A 6254-nucleotide genomic window follows, 5' to 3' on the forward strand; every position below is an offset into this window, starting at 1 on the left:
AGAGAGAGAGAGACAGAGAGAGAGAGAGACAGAGAGACAGAGAGAGACAGAGAGAGAGACAGAGAGAGACAGAGAGACAGAGAGAGACAGAGAGACAGAGAGACAGAGAGAGAAAGAGAGAGAGAGGAACTAGAAAACTCAACCTGATATAGAGGCAACAGTTTTTGAAGTTAAAAATAGGACATTCCGTATTTGCAGAGGGCAGCAAGAGCACACGGCTTTTGTGCGCCTGCCTTGGTCCTTTGTTTTGCGCTGTTGGCTTACATCATGCAGACACACGTCCAGTCACATAGTGGTAAAGAGACAGAGCATGCTGAGCATTTTCCAATGTATTTGAACACATTTACCTTCTATGTAGTAGTGGCTTCTAAAGGTCCCAGGCAGGGAATTGAATTGAGACCAACACAGGACACTTGATTTGCCAGCGAGTTGGAACTTGTAAAACTGACCAACTGGACAACTGATCCCAAACTTCTCAGGTCTATATCCCAGACTGATGCTTTAGATAAAAAAGTTACTAATGCCTTTTGGTAAATTTGATATTGGGCCTTGGTGAGATTGTTATATTTTTAATATTGCTGTTTTAAAAATATTTATACTTATTTTATGTACCTGATTATTTTGACAGTGTGTATGTGTGTGTGCCCTCGCATGCCTGGTGCACAGAGGAGGGCAAGGAACCCCCTGGGATAGAGGTTAAGGATGTTTTCAAGATAGTGTTTCTCTGTGTAACAGCTCTGGCTGTCCTGGAATTTGCTTTGTAAACCAGGGTGGTCTCGAACTCACAGAGATCCACCTGCCTCTGCCTCCCAAGTGCTGGGATTGAAGGCGTGTGTTACTATACCCAGATCTCCTGGTGAAGTTCTTAAATATATATTTTGTAGCATAGTTGTCTCATAAAGAATCACTAAGAGGTCTGTGATGCTGACCATAGGAACCTTACATGATGTCCTTTACCGAGACTATTAGTGAGGAAGTAGATCAGGAGAAAGCTGTAGAAAGGGACATATTAATTTCCGTAAAGCTTCATGTAAAATGGAGAAGGTGTTCTAGACCTTATAATCTTCCCGTATTTTATCAATGACTTCAGGAGGCTTTTAAATATGCATGATTTATAAATGTTCAGATAATATGAAACAAAGGGAGAACCAGTATTGCAGGCAATAGAATAATAATTCAAAGAAATCTTGCAATTTGAACCATGGAAAAAGAGTAAAATGAACAGGAGCATATTCTAAAAACTACATGTAAGCCTTAGCAGTGAGTTTGAACAAGTATAAGGAAGGTGAGAACGGGTGTGGGATCACTGGTGTAAAGTAACTAGGATTTGGGCTGCAGAGATGGCTCGACAGTTGAGAGTGGAACTGCTCTTGCAGAGTTAGGCTCAGGGTGGTTTGCAATTGCTGCAACCCCAGCTCCAAGGGATCCAGTACCTCTGGTGTGCATGCATACACACACATGCATACACACACATACACACTCTACACACACACACATACACATACTCACATACACACATACTCACACATACACACATACATACACATACTCACACATAACACACATACATATTCTACACACATACTTTACACATATATACATACATACACATACTCACACATACACACATATACACTTGCACACACAGATACACACATACTCACACACACTCGCATACACACACATACACACATATATACACATACACATACTTGCTTACACACATATCACACATACACACTCGCACACACACTCTATACACATACACACATACATACACATACTCACATACACACATACATACACATACTCACATACATACACATACTCACACATACACACATATACACTTGTACACACAGATACACACATACTCACACACACTCGCATACACACACATACACACATATACACACATATACACACATACACATACTTGCTTACACACACACTCACACATACACACATGTACACATATACACACATACACATACTCGCTTACACACACATATCACACATACACACTCGCACCCACAAATACTCTATACACATACACACATACACATACTCACAATACACATACATATGCACACACACACTTGCACACACATACATACATATATACACACACACATGAGTTAAAAATTAAAAAAAATACAAACAGTGGTTCGGATCTGTTTGCCGATGATCATGATTTAGGACGTGAGTGCTGCCGACCGTGAAGACTCCATGAAGAATGTAGAAATATTCAACTAATGGAAGAATAAAAGCTGCGCTCAGCCGACCAAGGTGCTTCTATGGTGACTGGGATAGATTTAAGTCTGCACACACTCCTGTATAACACGACCTGGGGTACAGTGGTACCTGCCTGTCCAGGAAACGACCACTGCTGTCTACAGAATTACTTCTGATTATGAAAATAGGGCGACACACAGGGCACAGGACCAGAGTGGAGGGAGCGGAGTTTCCATCTCTGGCCTCCAGAAGCTTGTTGGCAAAGAGAGGCCGTACCCACTGGACTCACGTAGGAAAATATATGTCATTCTCCCTTGTCCATCTGCCTAGGCTGGGCCAGGGAGCTGGGCTTTTGTGGGCAGAGAGCATCGTTAGCCCAGATGAAGTAGATAGTCAGAGGTGGGGGCTGACCTGTTCTTCAGGCTGAGGCCAATGGCTGCTCTTTTGGTTGTCTTTACCCCGGGACTCAACTCTTCTGCCAGCCGACAACTCTGTGGGCTTCCTGCTTCTCTCTCACCCAGCCCTGGAGTGCTCACGGAAGACCAACAAGGTCTCTGTTTTGTATGTGCTGCTGCAGGCATTGCTGCCCTTTATAGAGCAGGGCGGCATCCTTCCCGTGTGGAGAAGATGCGGAGCTTGGTGCCGGCTGCAGCAGCTGCTTTTGTGCTTTGGTTCTAGGGGATGCGTTAGCTCTCAAGGGACTGCATGCTGGTTTCACCTGAACGCAATAACCAGTCGTGTCTGAGCTCAGGGAAGACTGGCGAACATAGGATGGCGAGTTCTGTAAAATGGCTCAGTGGGTAAAGACACCTGCCTCCAAGTCTGACAACCTGAATTATTTCCCAGGGTCCACACGGTAGAAGGTGAGAATGGACACTCTCAAGCTAGTCTATAACCCTCATATTAGTGCTGTGGCATGAGCATTTACACACACACACACACACACACACACACACACACACACACACACCCAACCACATACACATATAGACACAGACTGTAAATGAATTCAAAAGCTTTAATTAAAGTAGACATTTAGCAAATACTTTTTGCCCCAGAGAGCAAACATGAACTTATCTGGTGACAAATCAATTCTCAGAATCAACCTTAAGAGGAAGTGTGACGTGTGTTGTGATCTGTTCTTGCACTACTGGAATGGATCAGCTGACTGTGCCCAGAAGGGCTGTGTTAACAGTCTGGCGTGGGTTAGAAACCTTGTCCTGCTTTGGTCTTTTATCAAGGAAGAGGGTAGGTGAAAATGACTATATAATCCTGAAGATAACTTGTTCTGTTTAATTTGATAGATTATCATAACTCCAAGTCAGGCTTCTTCACAGAATCAATAACACATAGCTAAATGACAGCTAGGAATAGGGAACTATAGAGCGAGTCCCTGCTGTATGACAGAGGTGTCTGTAGCAGGAGGAGGCGGGGCCGGCAGGTCTGTAGCAGGAGGAGGCGGGGCCGGCAGGTCTGTAGCAGGAGGAGGAGGAGGAAGAGGAGGAGGAGGAGGAGGAGGAGGAGGAGGGGCCGGCAGGTCTGTATCAGGAGAAGGGGCCTGCAGGTCTGTAGCAGGAGCTAGGTTGTTTCTTCCTGGAAGCCTTGTACAAGTGTCTCATTTTGGTAGAAGGGCAGGGTAGAGAGCTCTGGATGGGAAAAAGGGGACAAGGACGGAAGTAACGAACCTATTTTCTCTAAGAATAAAATACAGAGATGTGGGTCTTGGATTATGTGAGTAGCCTGAGGGAGACACAAGCCAGGGTCTTTTCTTGAGGAAGGAATGCTAGTGTTTATTGGCTTACAGTTTATGGCAATAGTGATAAAAATAGGCAACTTGTGCTTAAAAGTTTTAATTTTAGTACATTTTCTGAAATGTTATATGTGAATTCAAAGAATAAATGAAGGATCTCTATGTTGTTTTTTAAACCTTGAATTGTTTTTGTATAAACGTGTATCATAACACTAATTAATCCAACAAATACTTATGGAATTCTCATGAACTACCGGTCATTTTTTCCTTCTAAGACCATAGGCACAGAGCATAAACCCACACAAGATCTAGTAGGATAAGTATTTAGCACTTTACCCTATCTATGCTTTATTAACAGGACCATAATTTTCTCTGAGAGCTCTTTGCTCTTAGAGGCAGACTTCCCAATTGTGTCTGGTTTGACCTCATTTGGTCAGCTTCTTCTATCTCTCTTCTCAACTCATTGATAAAAGTCTCAGGAGCCGGGCGGTGGTGGCACACGCCTTTAATCCCAGAGAGGCCACGTGAACTATTGCCTAGATTCAGAACAGGGTTGGAAGACATGAAATAAAAATAAAGTATTGGTGTGGAATGATTGATGATCCTAGCTGCTGGGAATATTTCTTAGGATGAGCCTCTCCACTGACACAAATGATTCCAATCAGATACAAAGCCTGTCCTAGAACTAGCTCTTGTAGGCCAGGCTGGTCTCAAACTCACACCTGCCTCTGCCTCCCAAGTGCTGGGATTAAAGGTGTGTGCCTCCACTGCCTGGCATAATCTACTGCTAATAGTTAATCCTTAGACTGCTGAAAAAACTCTGACAGCCTGCTCTCATTCTCCTGGGCTTACAACTTTATATTTCTTTATTTCTACGCTCCTATTTCTGGAACATGTCTACAGTCTTATTCTTGGACTCTTCAGTATAATTTTCCTGAATTATGAAATAAAGTGGAACAGAATGGGAATATTTATCTATTTATTTATCTATTTATTTAAGATTTCTGTCTCCTCCCCGCCTCCGCCTCCCATTTTCCTCCCCCTCCCCCAATCAAGTCCCCCCTCTCTCATCAGCCCAAAGAGCAATCAGGGTTCCCTGCCCTGTGGGAAGTCCAAGAACCACCCACCTCCATCCTCCATCCAGGTCTAGTAATGTGAGCATCCAAACTGCCTAGGCTCCTACAAAGCCAGTACATGCAGTAGGATCAAAAACCTGGCTTTCAGGTGTTTGCTCCAAATGGCAACCCCAGCTCTCAACTTGGTACCATTTCCTTTCAAACCACTGTGTCAGAGGGCAAAGTATGGAGCAGAAGCTGGACTTGGTTCCCGGACGTCCACGAAAGGTGGCTACTGGTTTTAGAAACACTAACTTTTTCTGATACAATGAGCAGGCATTTCTAGGATATCTTTGAAGAAATCCAGAAAGTGTGTGATAAGTACCTTTTCCATCTCTGACTCAGATCGCAGCCTCTGTGTGAAGGTTGCTCACTAACTCCCCCATCCCCGCCCCCCTTGGAAAGGAGATTTGGGCAGGAGCCTTCCTTACTGGCTGGCCATTCTTATGTCTTTCCATTTCTTCCTCGTTCAGGGCTGTGATTGTTGTCTGTTGTTCCCCCTCCAGGAACTGACGTCTCCCTCTGAATGTCTACAATTGTTCCCATTATCCTCAGGTTGTCCCACTTTTACAAACATTTCTAGGGAAATGATGGTTTCTCTTGCCTGGGGCACAGTTAGCTGTGATTCCTGGATCTTATATTGCTTTTTATTGCTTGCCAGGAATGGTAGAGATGCAACTGTGTAACAGGCAGGTGGAAGTGTCTGAACGTGCAGAGCCCCTGTGGTCCCATAGACTCTGGGCTACCATTTCACTCTGTCGTAAATACATAGCCCAGGGCCAGAGACATTTTATACAGACACCACTATCTGGAAGAAGCCACCAGGTCTAACTCTTCTGTGTCCTATTCCTGTGTGGTCCAAGGTCGTCCCCCACGCTTGCTCACGTTCTCCAGGAGACTTGCTCAGGGGGTTGGAATTCCCGTCCTTGTCACCTTGGTCCAAGGTCGTCCCCCATGGGGATGGAATTCCTGTCCTGTCACCTGTTCTTCCAGTACTTCTGGCAGCAGGTGCTGAGTTTCTGAGCATGTGCCCCTCTCCATCCAGGAGTTTCTGCTCATCTTGTTTTCCCAGGTCCTCCATACGAGTTTCATTCACGTCATGCTTTTTTCTTTTTCTTTCTTATCTCTCTCTCTCTCTCTCTCTCTCTCTCTCT

Source organism: Microtus ochrogaster, chromosome 15 (genome assembly GCF_000317375.1).
Source record: "Microtus ochrogaster isolate Prairie Vole_2 chromosome 15, MicOch1.0, whole genome shotgun sequence".
Taxonomy (NCBI): domain Eukaryota; kingdom Metazoa; phylum Chordata; class Mammalia; order Rodentia; family Cricetidae; genus Microtus; species Microtus ochrogaster.